Source organism: Anabrus simplex, chromosome 2 (assembly GCF_040414725.1).
Source record: "Anabrus simplex isolate iqAnaSimp1 chromosome 2, ASM4041472v1, whole genome shotgun sequence".
Lineage (NCBI taxonomy): Eukaryota > Metazoa > Arthropoda > Insecta > Orthoptera > Tettigoniidae > Anabrus > Anabrus simplex.
Genome location: NC_090266.1, coordinates 825,668,851 through 825,689,192, shown reverse-complemented (window position 1 = coordinate 825,689,192; position 20,342 = coordinate 825,668,851). Strand labels below are relative to the sequence as shown.

Genomic DNA, 20,342 nt, shown 5'->3' with positions numbered 1-20,342 from the left:
TTACTAGGCCACTCAGCCGTTGCCCATGGTTCACGATCTAGGACATGTCTACAGTAGAGAACATGAACCATGACAGTAATAATAATAATAATAATAATAATAATAATAATAATAATAATAATAATCTGCCCTGGCGTTAACAGTATGAAAGTGGCTGAGGTACGAGCTATGCTTGTGACACCATTCCTTGATGCAGCCAGACGCTGTGAAGTTGTGATTTTTAGGGTCTGTTGGTGTATACATTTCAGTGTACTTGGCAGAGTTACTTTTAGTGACACGTTCTGACTCTGTGAAGAAATTAACGGGATACCTTATTCATAGTTTCATTCGTACGTCTCTTCATTGACTCCTGGAATTTCTATGACTGCTGCTGTTTGAACTGTTGGGCAATCCAACCAGCCTTGAACCCATAAAAATTATCTGTCTATTTTTCCCCAATTTATCTTACACTTAAGTGCTGAGGATTTTTATGTGCCGTAGTTTACCTCTGATTCTGTACAAACCAAAAATAGCCCCTGAAAACCCCTGTCTCCTTTAGTTCATAAAATTAATTGGTAGTTTAGTTTCTTCCGCTTTTTGTCTTGAACTTATATACCGTACTGAATATCACAAATGTATGTGTCGCCCTTTCCCGTGATGGCGTTGAACAAAGCTGTTCAATATGGCAACCCTCTTGTTATAAGAACAATACTGTTTTCTTAACATGGAATGAGCTATAGTAGGCCAAGATCCATCAGGGCTGTTGTGCCATAAGGTTCGGTTTTGATACGATTTAAGTAACCAACTACACCTAGATAGGTTCTTGAGTGAATTGAGTAGTAAAATGGATAAAGTGTATAATTAGAATAGTGAATTAAGAAGTAGAAAGTGCATTTTCAACTGAAAACTTCTGAAATCGAAATTAAAGCAGTTATTTGCTACTCTAATATTTTAATCGATCGATTAATCGCCTAGGAAATATCTCATATTTAAGGAGCATTATTACTTTAACGAAAATTAGGATTCTTCTTCTTCTTCTGCATCATCGTCTTCTGCATCATCATCGTCTTCTTCTTCTTCTTCTTCTTCTTCTGCTTCCAGAAATCTTCGAGAAAGTATGTTTATTCAATGTGTCAGCTATCGTCGTAATTTGTCTATAATGTATCTATGGAGTTTGAAGAGTTTGACTGGACCATAGAGAACGAACACACGCTCACATCTTGATGCTTCTCAGACTTCTAAGCTGCAATTGCTCGTGTATAAAAGCTAGACGACCAGAATGCAGCCGCACATGGCCGACATGTGCTGTATTTATAGTGATGTAAACTCATCATAGAAGCGAGACATCAACATCGTAGAAAGAGATTGACAGTTCTGCGTACAGTGATCTGACACTAAGATAGATCATATTTGTAGCGAAGTCCATTTACATCGAACAAATTAGTCATAAACAATTGTTTATTTTTTATACTCGTAAGGAGACAGAATGAAACGTGTATAATTGCCCGATTATGTAACGTGGCATTGTGTCAACATTTAGGCTGACTTCATCTGTGATAGAAACGTTGAATTCACCGTGAATACAAATAATGCTTCTGATGTTCACAAAACGAAGGAGGTCGATAGGTTTTGGACAGATTGCAGATTACATTGTAAAGAAAAGAATAACTCGAGATGTATTTGGTGATGCATTAGCAAACAGGTTGTAGAATACGGAAAAGAACTTGTACTGTAGTTCATGTATGGACTGCTTTTCATTCTACCGGTAATAATCAGGTCGAAGCCCCCGGAGGTGCATAATGCGGGTCTTTTGAAATGACACCCATGAGCAACCTGTCAAGATGGGATCCCGTGGAAATGAACTCTAATGTTGAAGATGGCACAAGTGCCCAGGCCCTGAGCAAGAGGGAATAACAAATGGAGATGAAAATCCCTGACCCAGCCGGGAATCGAATCTGGGACCCCTTGGATTAGCCACAGGTTATAAGGTGTAAAAATAAGCTCTGGCTGGTAGGAGGCATTAGGGGATAAAAGTTTATCTTCTGTAATAACATTCTTTGTCTCTCTGTATTTTTAGTTTGCAAACACTACATTACCCTCGGAAACATCGGATTCCTTCAACAGGCTTTGTATGCACATTTTCACTATCATGATTTCAGAAATAATAATAATAATAATAATAATAATAATAATAATAATAATAATAATAATAATAATAATAATAATTGTTTAACGTTCCTAACGGTCTCAACAGATGCCAGTTTTGTGTCCCAGGTGTACTTCACATGCTGAACGGTAATATAATTGAGTTATCACATTTAGACAGTCACAAGCGCCAACTATGTCATTCGGAATTGAGCGCACTATATCGGGAATAGAAGAAATACTAATGAATGGACTGCACCGCTGAGATAAGCCATTTTCTGAAATCTCGTCCTGTCTTTCCCCAATCTTTGAATTTTGTGCAACCCTTCTGTATGTTGGAGATTTCTCAAAGGCTGGTTAAATTTTGAAAGTATATTTGCCCTATTGAATTTGAATTCCAGGCACTTCAGTGATTGACCAATATGCGTAGCTACTTCTGTAATATCCTGAGCCAGCTTTAAAATTACAAGTCGTTTGTACGACCTGATGAATGTGGATAATTCGAAGGCTGTTCATTGAACTGTTTACTATCGATGTAGAAATTCACAGTCTATTGACCGTTAGGTGAAACAATGCATCATTTATCTCAACTGTTACATTCTTAACAACATTTAAAAATCTAGTATGTTTGTTTATTGCTACTATGGGGAAGTTTATTTGTACTGTCCATCATTCTTATTCCATGACATATTCAAGATGGAAGATGATTTGTTGAGTTTCTCATTAGTTGGTGTGGCCAATATTTGGTTGGTGGGTTCCTCCCGTTAGACAGTAGCAGGAATCGTGCCATCTGGCAGCAGTTGAGCTTCACATCCCCATAGCCTTTTATGTATGGCCAATACTGTATAATTTCTATAATTAACGTACCATATGGTGGTAGAATAGCTCACGATCCATCACAGCAACATTGCCTGGGCTATTTTTATCTTCTTAGTCCGTCCATGAGACCAGCTAGGCGGATGGGTTGGCAAAGTCTGCAGCTAGGAAGAGGCCATTTGCTCTCCTTGTTTTGGTTGATACAGCAAGCGGGTTTTTTTTATTTGTGGTCTGTCGCCTTTACTCGAAGTGATTTTCCTCCAAAACGAGAGTTCCTGAGAAACGTTTTCCAAATAGGCAGAAATTTTAATGTTTATTTAGAAATAGCGAACGCAACAGGCTACTGGAAATTTGAGCATGCTTCAGATTCAGCTTTGCATGTTCATTGCGAGGCAAAATATGCCTCCAGTCTTGTATTTTGTCATGTTTATTCAACATTTTGATAGAAGCTGTATTTTAGTACGGAAATTTTTCTTTACCTCGATTCATGTTACACGTAGATTTGGGTCTCTCGTACTTTTTCAAGTTAAATTTTTCTTTTGCCTCTTTGCAGTTATTCCTCCTAATTCAACGTGATGTGATATGTTCACCGAAATACATTTTCAAAACAGTAACAAGGAACGTAGTTACCGCTACATTTCCACCCCCACTCCTCTCCCCGACATATTTGCACCTCTTTCCTCTTAAGGTCATTGAACATACATATATAATCCATTCTACATAGAATTTAATACAGCTTTTTACCATCATTAATAACCATTACTTGGTAGTGACCTATGTTAAACACAGATCAGTTGTTTAATATTAATTTAAATAATCTTTGATATAGATGTTCCTCTGCTCCTCCGGAAGAAATCCAGTACAGTGTAATATCGGCAGCATTTTTGAATATTTGAGGGGGCGCGATAGCCGAGTGAGATGGTCAATAGCTTCTCACCAAGGTGGCCGCGGTTCGAATCTTGGCCAACACACATGGAATTCTTGAAATATCACATCCCAGAGATTTGTATTGCATGTGAAACTGGAAGTCCGGTTGCTATGATCACGAATTCAACAGTCTTGTAAAACTACTAGCTTTCTTGCTTCTTTATATTAAATTCCTTTGTAAATACAGGATGTAAGAATAAGGTACGACGTGACTTTTAAGATACATTCCTTACACATAGAAGAATAACATATGTTATATCGATATGGGCTCAGAAACGCTTTATTTCATGTTAGAATTAAATTTGTGCAACTCTACATCATAAATTAATTATGGGAAATACACAAGAACAGAAAACGTACCAGCATAACTTACAACTAGAGCCCGGATTATATGTAGGATAAAAATAAGAAATATGTACATAAATAGACTATGTAGATAAAATTGACAAAATATGTAATAATTTAAAAATATGTAACTTAATATCTAAGGTTTATTTGATGTATTCTTGTACACAAAAAATTAAACAGACCCGAAAAAAGTTGAAAGTGCAAACGTTATTCAAACTCTAATTTTCATTTGGGGGCGCAGTTAATAAGTAGTTTTTTTCTGAATTGTCTGCGGTCATCGAATGCCTTCTGTCTGTTAGGATGTTCTTATATATATATAGGAGGGTCGAGTCATAAGTCATGGCAACTATTTTTTTTTTCTCGCGAACAGGGGACAACACTGAATATCTAAGATATGCATTTGGAAATATAGGGCATGTACTTTTGCATAGTGCCTGAAGACAAATTCTGACTTCAGGAGATTCTCGTAGGATAGTGACAGAACACAGGCCATTGGTAAGCATTGTTTTATTATGGTATAGACAGCAAATGCATAAGACTACGTACAAAGGACAGGTCTCCACTGGTTACAGACCTTCGAAATAATCACCCAAGGTTTCCACTGTGCGTTGCCAGCGGTGGGGCAGGCGCTGAATACCATTGGCTGAACGTGTATCGCTAACATGTGACACCTCTCTCCGAAATGCTGTTACAATGTCCTCTTTGTTAGCAAACCGTTGTCCACGTAATGGCTTCTTGACTTTGGGGATTAGATGATTGTCACATTGTCAGTACAGGCGAATAAGGCGGGTGTGGAAGAAACTCCCATCCCCACCGTTGTAAGCGACTTCCATTTTGTGACGCTCTCTCACACACACTGAACTTGGGGCCATGCTTTGACCCACACTGCTGTTTACATACACCATCTAGTGGCGTCATATGCAAGTACATACCGTACGTTTCCAAATGCTGCATATCTTAGATTTTCCGTGTTGTCTCCTGTTCGCGAGAAGAAAAAAAATAGTTGCCATAACTTATGACTCGACGTACGTGTATGTATATATAGAAAAAAAAACTTTCACTTCACATGAAGTCACTGGCACGTATTTCAAATAAGGAATGATACTGGAAGATACGTTCTCATTTACAGCGAATTGCACCCGATACGTTTGTCACTTTTACTGTGTGTCTTTCTCCGTAGTAGCACCGACCACCCTTCACACTGTACTGTTACTTCTTAAGGGATGAACAAACCATCAGCATAGGTAAGGGATGCGTTCTTTGACAGAATAGTTCACTTTAAATTATGAATTTTGTTTTCAGATGTTAGAGATGTACAGACTTTTTAAACTATTTCCAAGTGTTTAATTAAAAACTTAAATCGATGTAAAATTAGTGAAAAGAGAATTGTGTTTTCTTTCAGATGCGCAATATCCTTCAAAATATTTAAAATATGTAATACTTATCTAAATAGTTATTATGCATCGAAATATGTTAAAATATGTGACTTTAAACTCCTGGAATAATGGTCCTTTTAGTGTGATTCGCCGACATTTTAGCTTTTCTTGTAGCTACATATATGGGAACAGAATATGTAATTACATATAATCCGGGCTCTACTTACAACATGGAACTCTTTCGTACATGAAATGTTCAAAATGCCTTCCGTTAACATTAATGCATGCATCAACCCGCTAGATGCGCTTATTGAATGCGACAAAATGATTTCGAACATAGAAATAAAGCATTTCCGGACATATATCCATGTAACATTTCCTTCTTCTCCGTGCGAGGGATGTGTCCTGAAAGTTTGAACGTACATTATTGTTACAGGCAAATTGCAAGGTCTTGCTTGACTCACACCATTGCTCGTATCGAGGGCGAGTGAGAAAACTGTGAATATCCCGACGATATATCCTACCTCTCGAGCAAATCATCAATGAGATGTTCAGTACAGCATTGATAGTGTATCAAGAAGAGTTATGTATTCAACTGTTGCATTCCTATCCGAACATAAAACAATCATTGAACGCTGATAAGCTTCACTGTACAAATTCACCATTACTAAATAGACGTGAATAACGAGCAAGGTTAGAGCCAATATTATAGCTACAACTGCATTAAAATCAGAATATTTAGTTCCATGCAGTAAAGGTTAAAAAAACCCGTTTAAAACCGTTCATTAAAATATGCATTCAGTTGTATTAAATTATTTTTAACATGCAGTAATGACCATGTTCATTAATGAGATACGTCCTATAATGCCCAACTGTATGCGTGTACTTGTCGCCCTTTCAAATATTGTAGACCTTGAGTGTCTTCCAAATGTTTTAGTTGAAACATCACACTTGCATAGCGTAATGCGTTATCCAAACCTAGATGTTGTCCGCCTCCATAGCTAAATGGTTAGCGTGCTGTCATTGGTTCAAGGGGCCCCTGGTTTGATTCCCGGCCTGGTTGGGGATTTTAATTGTTAATTCCTCTGGCTTAGAATTCATCCCGGGTTGGGGCCTATCCTCACAGACTACCAGGTTGCCTATAGGCGTCAATTTGAAGGACCTGCAGCAGGCCCCTCCGGAGGAAATACGCAAGAAAGAAAGAAAGAAAGAAAGAAAGAAAGAAAGAAAGAAAGAAAGAAAGATGTTGCTGACCCGATCATTGCCCGCATGTGAGCCAAGGGACCGCTGGTCAGACACGGGCTGGAGTTTACATGCGATACGGTGATCAGTTCCTTTCTACTACTTCTGCACGTGCACCTAGCAGATATTTTGGATTCTGGAGGTCAAATGAACTGTATCGCGATTGACCTGTCTAAAGCATTTGATAGGGTGGATCATGGGAGACTACTGGCAAAAATGAATGCAAATGGACTAGACAAAAGAGTGACTGAATGGGTTGCTATATTTCTAGAAAATAGATCTCAGAGAATAAGAGTAGGCGAAGCTTTATCTGACCCTGTAATAATTAAGAGGGGAATTCCTCAAGGCAGTATTATTGGACCTTTATGTTTTCTTATATATATATATAAATGATTTGAGTAAAGGAGTGGAATCAGAAATAAGGCTTTCTGCGGATGATGTTATTCTCTATAGAGTAATAAATAAGTTACAAGATGTGAGCAACTGCAAAATGACCTCGATAATGTTGTGAGATGGACAATAGGCAATGGTATGATGATAAACGGGGTTAAAGTCAGGTTGTGAGTTTCACAAATAGGAAAAGTCCTCTCAGTGTTTTGCTTTACGTCGCAGCGACACAGATAGGTCTTATTGCGACGATGGGACAGGAAAGTGCTACGATTGGGAAGGAAGCGCGGCCGTGGCCTTAACTAAGGTACAGCCTCTCAGTTTTAATTACTGCGTTGATGGGGTGAATGTTCCTTTTGAGGATCATTGGAAGTATCTGGGTGTTAATATAAGGAAAGATCTTCATTGGGGTAATCACATAAATGGGATTGTAAATAAAGGATACAGATCCCTGCACATGGTTATGAGGTGTGTTTAGGGGTTGTAGTAAGGATGTAAAGGAGAGGGCTTATACGTATCTGGTAAGACCCCAACTTTTTTTTTTGCTAGTTGTTTTACGTCGCACCGACACAGATAGGTCTTACGGCGACGATGGGACAGGAAAGGGCTAGGAGTGGGGAGGAAGCTGCCGTGGCCTTAATTAAGCCCCAGCATTTGCCTGGTGTGAAAATGGGAAACCACGGAAAACCATTTTCAGGGCTGCCGACAGTGGGATTCGAACCTACTATCTTCCGAATACTGGATACTGCCCGCACTTAAGCGACTGCAGCTATCGAGCTCGGTAAGACCCCAACTAGAGTGTGGTTCCAGTGTATGGGACCCTCACCAGGATTACTTGATTCAAGAACTGGAAAAAATACAAAGAAAAACAGCTCGATTTGTTCTGGGTGATTTCCGACAAAAGAGTAGCGTTACAAAAATGATGCAAAGTTTGGGCTGGGAAGAACAGGGAGAAAGGAGACGAGCTGCTCGACTGAGTGGTATGTTCCGAGCTGTCAGCGGAGAGATGGCGTGGAATGACATTAGTAGACGAATAAGTTTGAGTGGCGTCTTTAAAAGTAGGAAAGATCACAATATGAAGATAAAGTTGGAATACAAGAGGACAAATTGGGGCAAATATTTATTTATAAGAAGGGGAGTTAGGGATTGGAATAACTTACCAAGGGAGATGTTCAATAAATTTCCAATGTCATTGAAATCATTTAAGAAAAGGCTAGGAAAATAACAGATAGGGAATCTGCCACCTGGGCGACTGCCCTAAGTGCAGATCAGTAGTGATTGATTGATTGACCTCTAATTCAAAATTGTATACCACGAACTGAACGTAATTTCTCTGAATAGTTAATTAGATCTGAATGTCACAGGCAGAGTTCAGTTTAGAACTGCTAAGTTGAGTAGCTCAGACGGTAGAGCGCTGGCCTTCTGAGCTCAAGCTGACGGGTTCCTTCACTAACCATTATCTCTACACCACGTAGAATACAGAAGTTAGTCTTATGTCTGGTTGCCTTTTCACAGGAATTTACCTAGTGTACATCTTTGGTGGTGGTGGTGGTGGTGGTGGTGGTGGTGGTGTTGTTGATCAAGATGTTAATTTAGTATGCCCATGGGCCATTTACCTGTCTAAAAGAGGAGATATCATTTCTGAATGTATGGATTTCTTGAACTCGCCTCCTTAAATACTGCTGAACCACCTCTTACTCTCCATCAAATAAGTCGGTTACTTTCCCAACTCCTATTGTTTCAGTTAAGGTTCGAAATACTTGTTTGTTTGATTCGTCTCAGCATGCTGTGTAGTACGATTGTTTAAGCCTCACGCTTGCGTGATCGAATCCCAATACAGTCTATCGTTGTTTAAGAATTTTTTAATAAAATGGACCACTGTTAGCAAATTTATTGTAGGTTACAAAAGCAGTATAGAACTGGAAATAATTTAAAGGAAAGCAGCACGATTTGTTCTGGGGGTTTTTCGATAAAGGAATAGTGTTACGCAAATATTGCAAACTTCGGGATGGGAAGACTTGGGAGTAAGGTGACGAGATGCTCTGCGATGTGGTATGTTCCGAGCTGTCAGCGGAGAGATGGCGTGGAATGACATTAGTAGATGAATAAGCTTGAGCGGAGCTTTTAAGTGTAGGAATGATCATAATGTGAAGGTAAGTTGGATTTCCAGAGGACAAATTGGGGCAAATATTAATTTATAGGACGAGTAGTAAGGAATTGGAGTACATTATCAAGGGAAATGTTCGATTAATGTCCTTCTTTGAAAACATTCAAGAAAAATCTAGGTAAACAACTGATAGGAAATCTGCCACCTGGCTGTAACCCTAAATGAAGATCATTGATGATTGATTGGGAGATCTCAGAGCAGAATTCAGGCATTTCCATGCTTCTGAAGACCGAGAATATCACCTGTTACGTTGTCCGCCTCCGTTGCGTAACGGTTAGTGTTATTAGCTGTCGTCGTCGGGGGCCCGGGTTCGATTCTCGGAGCTGCCAGAAATTTAAGAATTTAAGAATGTGGTTGAAACGGTTCATGCAGCTCACCTCTATTGGGGGTGCGCCTGAAAAAGAGCTGCACCACCTCAGGGTGAGGGCACGGGTTTACTTTACCGTACATTGCCTATTAAGTTGACGTGAAACGCATAACGTTATTCCCAGGCAGATTAATAAAATAATGAAGTGGATCTAAATAATATTCCTTTATATCTTTTCTCTTTAACATGCGTATATTTGCACACAGTACGAATTATACAAACATGTTTCCTTCATTATATTTTATTGCAGTGCCTTGAGTATGGCCAGTTCTGTTGTTGTTGTTGTTGTTTTCCTGATAATATATCGTGTTAAGAATTTATGCTTCAGGCGTTGCGTGTCACAACGCACTGGAAGCATGCAAAATATTTTAGCCTGCAGTAAGTTAAGCATTTCGAGAATTTAGTATGCAGCGAGCAAGCCTGTTCTGCTACGCTTGGTGAGCAGTACGTTGATGGTAGTCTAGTAATATCTAGAACAATTCTTCTTCTTCTTCTCCTTCTCCTTCTTCTTCTTCTTCTCCTTCTTCTTCTCCACACCCTGGTGGGGTCATAGGCGCGAACTGTGTCGTGCATGTGGAAATGACTCTGCTTCATGGCCAGACGCCCTACTATAGGCCAACCCTATGTGGAGGGATATATTCACCATTGCATGTTTCTGTGGTAATTGGTAGTGTGGCGTGTAGGAATAAATTTGATTGATTACGCTCTTCTTTCCCATTGATAATAATCATTGAAGTAGACCGAGCAAAGATTTTAGAGTGATGTGGCTGAGAGTACGAAGGGCGAATTCTCAACTCTTCCTCCTTGTTTACATAAGCGTTTGTGCGTTTCGAGTACACTAACCCCTTATCCTTCGGCTACACAATCCGGCGTGTGCCGACGAGTATAATTTGGAATTAAAAATCCACAGTTCTCGCCCTTCAGGCAAGCAACTCAATGTTGAAAACATCCTAGGGATATGAGCTACGAATTTTACGTAAATAAAGTATGAGAATATATTCTTTATTTATTCCTAAAAAATACAGATCTTTTCTTAATCATCGTTATCCGGTTGATTAGATTAGCAGTTTGCCCTTTTCTGCCACTAATGTGTGTCATGCACAGTTTCACTTAAGCCCTTATAACTTCATTCAGTTTGGACATTTTTCAAAAAATCAAAAAATGCCAGAGGGCATTGAACCAAGGAATACATTACAGAAAGAATGATGTGATTAAGTTAATTTGGCTCGGATTTGAATCAAGAAGAAACCGAGTAAGGGAACAAGCGATTTTAGGCTTTTTTCTGGAACTGCATTTAGGCCGGAAGTGATTTTCGAAATTTGTTTTTTTAGTTTCAGAGAGATATCAAAGACTCACAATTTGAGACCTTTCCGGGCCATTTAGCCCTTAAACTTTCGGCGCAATTAAGGAAATTTTACGTTTTTCATAGTACGGGGACCCCTACGTTGTCGGCTAAGAAATGGTTTCAGTAAAAATTACGACTTTGAAAAATTCTGTTTTGCAAATGAAAATAATCTGCATAAACTGTGCGATTCTCCAGTTGCCATACCTGCTGCTAATTTCAAGAACGTTGTGAGTTATTTCCGCATGTCCCTTTTCAGTGGAGCAAATATTTTGTCGACGTTACCACCGCCCAAACTCGGGTAACGTAGGAACAAGAAAAAGAGAATGACAAGGAATTACGAAGACATGATTGACTACGAAATATAGACGTAATTAGATTTTTAAAACTTAATATTTGGTTGGAGAAAACTTGTGCTGTAATTTCCTAAATCGTTCATAAAAGATATTCAGTCATCTAAAATATTTAAATAATATATAATACAGAAAATAGAAAATATATCTAGTTGTACGTTTTGTGAATAAGTATATTTATCTGAGAGAAGTGCATAACGTTTGTAAGTCCGGTTTTGTTTCTTCAACTGAATTAACTGATTTCAGTTGTACTCTCCTCAAAACATGTCTTTGTTGAGTTCGCCCTTTGTATTCGCAACGCCTCGTATTTAAAACGTCACCAAAGCTACTTGAGGTGTGTTTAATATTAAAACACACCGTTTGGTGTGTCCTCACACTACCTCTGTTAAGCGATTCCTTGAATGTTTAATTTAAATCCGGCACCCTGCCGTGCATGATAGCAGAACTAGAAAATATGGTAGGAATTATTTTCTATCTGATCATATGACATGGTGACTTCATAGTTACATTCTTAGACAAATTAGACACTCAAGAAATTTCACTTGACTCCAGAAAATGTGTTAATTCGATAAAATTCGATATCAAGGACGCTGTTGCAAGATATAATTGCATGCCTGCAATATTTGTTAAAGCCTTCATCTTAAGAGCAAACTTACATCTTAGGTATAATATCATGAATGTCCTCGATTTCATTCATTGGTATTTCTTCGTTCCATATTGAAAATTCATTTTTAGAAACATTTGGTTACACACGACGCAACACATATTGACCCGTTATCCATCTAATCATCAGCAAGAACTTCACTGGTCACAAATGGAAACTGTTTATAGTCATAGTAAATACAACCAGGAAGGAAATAGTACATTTCAGAGAGGAGTAGAAATGGCCCGACTATTAAGTTACGCGTACTCGTTCCTCGCTTGACCGAGCAACACAGTAACGAATTGCTTCTTTCTGTTACATTACGCAGAAGAAACAGCTTACAGTACGTACAAGGTGATAAATAGATTCTCTTTCATGAGAGTTTCTGTAAGAGTACTGTGTGGGAAAGGACAAAGTGAGAATAAATGCCGAAAGTCCTCATCTCATTCTCCGAGGAAAATGGAATTTGAGTTGGTAATCCAAATGAATCTTGCGGGCTGCCTAGCCTAGCTGGTAAAAGTGCTGTACTTGTCATAAGGGCGTGAATTAATTTCCCATCAGGAAGTCGTTAACTTTACAAACTTCTACTTCCTGAAAGGCATCTGAACCTGGGGCTCTCTCAGCCTACGCCAAGTTTAATTCCTGGGGTCAGATGCGCCCGGCGTACGGCTAGCTACTCTACTTCTTGCCGAAAGTTCGAATAGAGGAAAACTTCATATTATGCTCTTCCAGGGATGTTTATGGCCTGTTGGAGACAGTTTTACTTTATTGAGGTTCATCTAAAATAAAAGTAAACACTTGATATTGTATATGGATACGAAAGTATGCCGAACGTGTATCTTTTTTAAATTCTAAACAACAATGTAGATAATTATTAACATATAATTATTTAACACAATTCTTCGGTATACATGGAATTTCCCTCAGTGGCAATCCACTTTAGTGTCAATAGATTTACAATTCTAAATAACAATGTTATTTGCTTTACGTCCCACTAACTACTTTTACCGTCCGCCTCGTTGGCTGAATAGTCAACGTAGTGGCCTTCGGTTCAGAGGGTCCCGGGTTCGATTCCCGGCCGGGTTGGGTATTTTAACCTTCATTGGTTAATTCCAGTGGCTCGGGGGCTGGGTATTCGTGCTGTCCCCAACATCCCTGCAACTCACACACCACACATAACACTAGCCTCCACCACAATAACACGCAGTTACCTACACATGGCAGATGCCGCACACCCTCATCGGAGGGTCTGCATTACAAGGGCTGCACTCGGCTAGAAATAACCACACGAAATTATTATTACTACTTTTACCGTTTTCGGGGACGCCGAGGTGCCGGAATGTAGTCCCGCAGGAGTTCTTTTACGTGCCAGTAAATCCGCGGACACGAGGCTGACGTATTTGAGCACCTTCAAATACCACCGAACTGAGCCAGGATCGAACCTGACAGGCTGGGGTCAGAAGGCCAGCGCCTCAACCGTCTGCGGCACTCAGCCCGGCGATTTTAAAATTCTGCTTAAACCCTTCCCCACTGAAGACAGGTATATCGGCGGCACGGTACTACAGCAGTGTAAAGAAAATTAGAGAATACTACAGTAACCCTTCCCGGCTTAAAAATTATTTATTTTAATAACCGAAAAGGGATCAAATGCTCTATAGACGATGCTCCTCCATAATATCTTTACATGATATAAAATTCCAGTTTTCTTTCGACATCTTACTCTCCAAACACGTCGCAACAGTAGAAGAAAACTCGACATCAGTTATCACGAAAGGAGTTTTAAGGCGGTTGTAGCATCTGATAAAATGTCCGACTCCTTGGTTGAATGGTCAGCGCCTTTCGTACAGAGGGACCCGGATTCGATTCCCTGCCGGGTCGGGGATTTTAATCACGTCTTGATAATTCCTCCGACTCGAGGACTGAGTGTTTGTTTTTGTCGCAATACACTCCTCTTCATACACACACAACATACTATACTACCAACCACCACAGAAACACGTAATAGTGTTTACATTCCTCCGCATAGTGTTGGCATCAAGGAGAGCATCTTGCCGTAAAACAATGCCAGACTGAGCGAGTTGGCCCTGCGGTTAGGGTCATGTATATGTGAGCTTGCATCTGAAAGATGGTGGGTTCGAATCCCAATCCTTGCACCAAAAACCTGTAGTGTGTTAGTACGACCACTAGCCAAAAAAGAAGAAAAACAAGTCCACAAGTGCTACAGAGTTCGCTGCGGCAACCACACTAGGACGTGGGAAAAATGTTTTTTTTCCTTCAGTGGGGAGTATTTCTTATTTTTGATTTTATACATGACAATCCAATTTTTATTTATGAATGCATATTAAGCAGATTGTGTCATCCTGTCATTTAGTGAGAGAACAAACTGGCTATTGACCTTGGTATTAATGCAAAAATACTGTGTCCTGTTTGTGTAAAGACAGCGTAATTAATAATAATAATAATAATAATAGTAATAATAATAATTTGACTTCCGTAGGCGACCTGCACGTCGTGATGAGAATTAAATGATGATGAAGACGGCGCATACACCCAGTCCCCGTGCCAGGAGATTTAACCAATAATTTGTTAAAATTCCCGACCCTGCCGGGAATCGAACACGGGAGCCCTGTGACCAAAGGCCAGCACGCTAAGCATTTAGCCATAGAGCCGGACATTAACAATAATGACTCAAATGTAGGCTATAGCATTTCCCGTTGGAGCATGGTGATTTGCTCGACAAGCCAACAGCGGATTCACATATCGTTACGGCCAAGATGACACCATTGAGACATGTCTTCCGTCTTACCTCTGCGATGTGGGTCAGCTCTTGATGAATATTTACTTCTTTTTTAACTTGGCTCAGTATCTTGGTATCAACTGCGACCTGTCAACATCATCTTGGCTGAAGGCATTACGCGGAACATTTTGCAAGAAAAGTCTGTGGCGCTACTATTCCAGCGCAGCAGCAGCAGCAACACGTGTTTGTCAGTGAGCCAGGCGGCAACTTGCCACTTGCCAAGCCAAGGTCCCCCTACCCCCTCCCTTCTCCAAGGACTGACCGAACAACAGCTGCTTGCTTCAGTTGTGGGCAGTGCACGGTCAGCGCCTGATCGCGTAGTGGTGGTGTAGTGAGCGAGTGTAGTGTGCTGTGCTCTGTGTGACGAGGGGCAACTTTCACAGCGGCCATTAGGTGGATAAATGTGGCCAGGTAAGAAATGGAAAGTAGACCTCTGCACTTTTACTGATTGGAAGGAGTATCGCTTATGAATGTGTTGTGGAACAAATTCCTTTCTCTTTTACAGAACTACAGCGTATTGCTCTTAATGAATCGGAAAGAGGCTGAACTGTACATTTTCCAGAGCTCACATTTATATTTTTTACTCTCTCAGTATGAAAATATTAATAATAGGTGACTCTAAGACATACAGTAGACTTTCGAGTTGCCTTTCTGTTTGTCTATAACTTCTTTTGTCTCCTATCTCCCCATTATTATCTCAGTTTTTTCAATTTACTTTATGTCGCACCTTATCGCAGTTTTAACGACTTGAAAGTATTCAATAAAAACTGAGCATGTATTTTGCAGTCTTTATAAGTTTGAGGTAGGAGATGGTGATCATAAACGGCTGCCACAATAAAGATTAAATCTTTAGTATAAAACAAGAAATCTATTTTCCAGATAAACAAGACAGCGTGAGCAATGACAGATATTGATCGTGAGCATCTGGGATGCATGTTTTCAATCTCCGTATGTGTAAAGGTACTGTAGTGCTATTGTCATTCATAATTTGTGGGGCAGAAATCGTATTCTGTACAGAAATTGTATTGGCATCGTTGGTATTTGTCTACCACAAAACATAGAACACCCATGGCCTCGGCCGGATGTTGATGTTGTGATTCTTAGAATGTGATATGCTGGAGGCTTGTAGAAGCTCTTGTTCCATAATTTGTGGTGCATATTTCGTTAATATCAGTAAAACATATTTTTTGTACTGGCCTCGATTGCCTGCTACAGTATTGTAACTGTGAAGACAGTCCGATTACCTTGACAAGACAGGATTCTGACGTCATTGTATATTTATGTTGTCCTTCCACAAAGCAAGTAAGTGTTTATGGATGCTTGTCATCGTGTTGTGGCTCCTCCTTACTATGATTCCTCGTCTTCAGGCCAGATATCTTGTTCGTTTCTTTCTAAATATCCACAATGAAACAAAATAGTATCTGATTCCTGATAAAATAGACTGTCAGTAGCTATGAATAACATTAAATCGCACATTGTATACATTTATTTGTGAAAAACTACTTTCATCCTGTTCCTTTACGTGATAGAGCTCATGGCTACGATAATAATAATAATAATAATAATGATAATAATAATCTTCCTCCTGGCTCTACTAATTGGGGCTGGCACTATATGCGTTTTAAGCCCTTTTTTATGGCCCGATGCCTTACCTGCTGCCAATCATATGTGAACGGATGTATTCACTATGTCTGTGGTCATTTGTAGTGTGATGTGCTGTATATGTGAGTGAAGGACGAACACGAATACCGAGTCCCTGAGCTAGAGGAATTAACCAAAATGCGGTAAAAATCCCCGCCCGGCCGGGAACCCGGAGTCCTCTGCAATGGAGACCACTACCCTGACATTTCAGACAAGGAGCCGGCCAATGATGGTGATAATAATAATAATATTAAATAATAATAATATTGTTATTATCCTTTTGTATCAAATGTTTATCGAAATTGACATACAAGCAAAATACAACGAACGGAGAAGAAAAGAGAGGACTGTCACAGCGCCTCGGGCAATAAGACGGTACGCCCAAGAAGACAAAGGTGATGCCAAACCCTTAAATTTAAACTAAATCGGATAATACTAACGGGTATTAGTTTAACCGTAAATGAAGAATATGTCTATCAAAGGTGTTTATTTCCCGGGCCTCCTAGAAATGTTAGCCTGGTTACACGTTCGACCATTTGCCCTGAGTATTATTATTATTATTATTATTATTATTATTATTATTATTATTATTATTATTATTATTATTATTATTATTATTATTATTATTAAGGTCACAGCTGTCACATATGTGACGAAAAGAAGCTGCGTGGTCTAATTATATTCCTTGGCCGATTGGTCAGCCTACTGGCCTTCGATTCAGAGGGCCCCGGTTTCAATTCCCACACGTAGGACTGGGAATCTTTAACTGCGTATAGTTAAACCCCGTGACTCGGGGATTGGGTATGTGTGTTCGTCTTCAAACACTTCTCTTCATCTACATGCAACATATCACATTACCAACCACTACAGAAACAACTAGTACTGAACACATCCATCCTCATGGGGTTGGCGTCAGAAAGGACATCTGGCCGTAAACTTTGGCCATATTCACATCAAGTGCCGACCTCAATATTGAGAAAAATGGTCAGGAAGAAGAAGACGACACGTTCAACTGTCTTGAGGGTAGACTACGTCACGCTGGAAGTTACTGATGCGATGCTATTTTATTTCGATTCTTTCTATTCTGTAGTTATAATTTTAACAAACAGAACAAAAACAAGCATGTTTGTTGATATCGCGATGATAGCCACATGACATCCAGTTTTACGTGGAATCCGAACAGGAACGTGAATTTTCATCTCAAAAATCCCACATGCATTGGCCAAGATAAACCTTGTTACATAGAAGAATGTGTTTTCTGAATGTTGTATGAACATCGAGCTGATTGGATATTTTAAATAGCGAGGAGGTTTTTATCACATGATATGCAAGTTAATGTTGTAGCTTCATTCAGCTGCGTTGATCTTTGGTGTGGAGTTAATAGCCTCTGAGCTAGAATTAACCAGATGCAGTTAAAATCCCCGGCCATATCTAATGTTTACTATTGTTACATAGTAGTTTTAAGTGTAATTATTTCAGTCCACATTTCCTAGGAGTTCCCCGGACATTACATGATAAAATATTATTTTCCTGGAACAAGTGAAAAAACCTCCATGGCCCGGGTCTAATCCTTGAACTTGGACTTCTGTGTCCTTTCACAGCTTGTCTCTTACCACATGCAACTGTGAAATCAGATAAATAAATTATCGTGATTTTTGTGTTACTTTTCTGAAAGTAAATGGTGGGATATTACCCTATATTAAGTACTGAGGTTCCTATCTCATCAGATTAGGTGCAGTTCTAGTTTCAATAGATGCTGCTATTACATTCACTCTCTATCGCGTACATGAGATATGGAATGTGCCACCAACTAGTAAGCTTTCGGAAGTATTTTTCTTATGGTACAACAACTGACCTCTTGGCCTTCTACAGCGAAATTTGCCAGCTCTGTGGCTAACTGTTAACATGCTGACCCTTGGTCCATAGAATGCCGGGTTCGGTTCTCGGCCGATTCAAAGAAGTTGTACAAGTCAGTATATGTAATAAATAACAATCATAACTAAAAATGGTCTGGCTATGCTAAATCAACTTCAAAATATCTCCAGTGTTTCACCTACTCACTCATTATTTTATGTAAAATATTGACGTTTGCTGACTCTTGTAATATCCTTGGCTTTCTCGTACGCGGCTCCTGTAGTAATATGCGACCATTCTGGATTTCCGTCTCCCTAAATACCTTTTCATCATATTATTGATGTCTCGCTAAAATATTTCCCCACATTCATCAGTAACATACCTAATTCTTTGAGGCAAAAGTCCAAGTGAGAATATAGGTAGTGACACAACCAAGGTGTCCTCCGATCAATTACATACCAATCGTTTTCAAACACTCTCGAAGGTTAACTTGCATCTGATTCCAAACAGTTCAATTTATTATACATGCATATTCATTATAAATTGTTATGCCTTTCATCATTCAGCCTGAAAGCCTCTATAGATGAACTAAGTGCCTCTACAGTGTCTGTTTGTAACCTGCGTTGTGCTTTCGTCTAGTTCTACATCTCTTACCTTGGAATCGATAAAAATTAAGTCTAGTTATCGACTCCCAGGTCCCGTTACTCTGTTACCCTCCATGGCCAAGTTCATCATTTTTATAACTAACCTGTTACTCCCCATATGCCTCACAAGACGCCCTCCCCACCGAGGCTTGTTCATTACGTGTAGTTTCGTCCATCGTATTCATTCCTTTTGGATTTCTTCCCAACATACATCCTTTTATCAGTCTTCGAAATGCCCATTGTAATATCATAGTCGTCACATTTCTGTTCAATCTCCAAAATACTGCAAATTTTTCAACACAGTTATAAAGACCACGTCATTGGTATACAATTTACTTTACGTCGCACCGACACAGATTGGTCTTATGGCGACGAAGCGACACGACTGGGCTAAGAGTGGGAAGAAATCGACCGTGGCCTTGATTAAGGTACAGCCCCAGTATTTGCTTGGTGTGAAAATGGAAAACCACGGAAAACCATTTTCGGGCTGCCGACAGTGGGGTTCGAACCCACCATCTCCCGAATGCAAGTTCATAGCTATGTGACTCAAACCGCGCAGCCACTCGCTCGTTATCATTGTTATAAGCCAAAATGCAATCTAAATTTCCAAACAACTTAATCCCTCTCTGCAGACCTTAGGGACAGGGTCCAGGTCTGGAAAAGATCGTTGTTGGTCATTCTGCATGTGGTTTTCCGGGGTTTCTCCACAAGTATAGATGACTGCCTGGATGAGCCGTACCACATATACTTATAGGCTTCAGCCAGGGGCGACGCCACGGGGAGTTACCTGGGTTTAGAAACCCCCATAGAGTTTTTACAAAGGAAAATAAACAGAAACTGACAGTAAATAAATGAAAGTCGACTCAAAGTGTTGGCTCTTTTGAACATTCACAGAGACAAAATTGTAAAACCAACAGATCTCTTGAAACTATTTCCTAAGAAGCCTCGAAAGTTGGATTTTAGATTGTGATCTGAACATACCATTCGCCATGAAACTATTCACTTTGGTCATATTTTTCTCGTTCTGTATTTTGATGTAAGATTTTGTTATGTACCGGTACTGCAATCTGAATATCAATACAATTTACTTTTATCAGTGCCCTTATAATGACTCTCATGCATGCGCGCTCAACACATGCACAAACACCTACATTATGTCCTATCATCATTTTGTAACTATAACCCGCCCCTATCGGTCGATCTTGCCTACGCTACTGGCTTCAGCCAATTGTACAAGTACAAAATTGTAACTATATACACCAGGACCGATACCACAATCACCGGAATATTTCAGACTAATCCAATCAAATGCAT

At 39.6% G+C, this 20,342-nt stretch overlaps 1 protein-coding gene across 4 annotated transcripts in view; it reads left to right on the top strand.

Annotated features, from left to right (window-relative positions):
* The window catches only part of ssh (Protein phosphatase Slingshot), an 834,886-nt gene that overhangs the window by 542,920 nt on the left and 271,624 nt on the right, over positions 1 to 20,342 (top strand). Inside the window, exon 1 of one of the 4 annotated variants that reach the window (XM_067141518.2) lies at positions 15,179 to 15,300. The exons of the other annotated variants lie outside the window; for them this stretch is intronic. The gene's annotated coding sequence lies outside the window, so the exon portion shown is untranslated. Of the gene's footprint in view, positions 1 to 15,178; positions 15,301 to 20,342 lie in introns of those variants that run through there. 4 annotated transcript variants of the gene reach the window in all.